The sequence below is a fragment of the Microtus pennsylvanicus genome, chromosome 5 (genome assembly GCF_037038515.1).
Source record: "Microtus pennsylvanicus isolate mMicPen1 chromosome 5, mMicPen1.hap1, whole genome shotgun sequence".
Lineage (NCBI taxonomy): Eukaryota > Metazoa > Chordata > Mammalia > Rodentia > Cricetidae > Microtus > Microtus pennsylvanicus.
Window position 1 is genome coordinate 99,519,064 of NC_134583.1, and position 934 is coordinate 99,519,997.

A 934-nucleotide genomic window follows, 5' to 3' on the forward strand; every position below is an offset into this window, starting at 1 on the left:
GGACTATTTAAATTCTTGTCACCATCATCTAAGGTTTTGTTTATGTTCATCAGGTTTTATCCCAATAGTGGGCTGTAGGTTGCGAATGTGTCCTAGCAATCTTTGAAAGTCATTAAGAATCTGCAATCAATCTTTCCTAACTTTCACCCTTTGGAGAATAATTTTTTGTAAACCTATTTTATAGCCAAAGTAATTAATAGAATCTCCTCTTTATATATTTTTTTTATGAATGAGGCAATTTATTAACCCAGCATCCTTTGTCCTAATGCTTCTTGTTGGCAGCTGCCACCTGTCCGGCAATCCTGTCCAGATCTCTCTGTCCCTGAGGTGTTAGCTTGCGGCCCCCGTCCTGGTCCTTTTCCACCATTTCAGTCCCTCCAGGGCTTGGAGAACGCAGCGGGCCACACTCTTGGAGCCTCTGCTGAAGTGGCTGGGCCTGACACCGTTTCTCTGCTGTCCTCCATAGATCTTGGTCATGGAGCAAACCCCGGCACCACCACGCAGGTACAGGTGCTGTGCTGTAGAGGCAGCTCGCGTGTAGAACCAGTTCTCATCATAGGGGGCAAGCTCTTTATGTTCGGCCAGCTTGACTGTGTCCACCCATTTGGGGACTTTCAGCTTCCCGGACTTTTTGAGGAAGGCTGCCAGAGCTCTGACGAACTCCTGCTGGTTAACGTCTTTTAGAGTAACTCCAGGCATCATGCGGCCTCCACGCTGCTAGCCAGGGGAAAGGGCTCCTCTTTATATTTTTTAAGGAACAATTTGTAATCCCCAACAAGGGAAAATTTTTTTACCTCTTCAAACATTCTTTCTTAATTTGAATCAATTTGTAAGATGTCATCCATGTAATAGTAAACTATAGACTGAAGAAATTGCTTAAGTATTATTTCCAATGGCTCAATTTCAAAATATTGGCATAAGATATGGCTATTTA

General features: G+C 43.7%; 1 pseudogene; it reads right to left on the reverse strand.

The window, feature by feature from the left end:
- Positions 1-223: 223 nt before the first annotated feature.
- Positions 224-699, reverse strand: LOC142851147 (small ribosomal subunit protein eS19 pseudogene; annotated as a pseudogene).
- Positions 700-934: the final 235 nt, after the last annotated feature.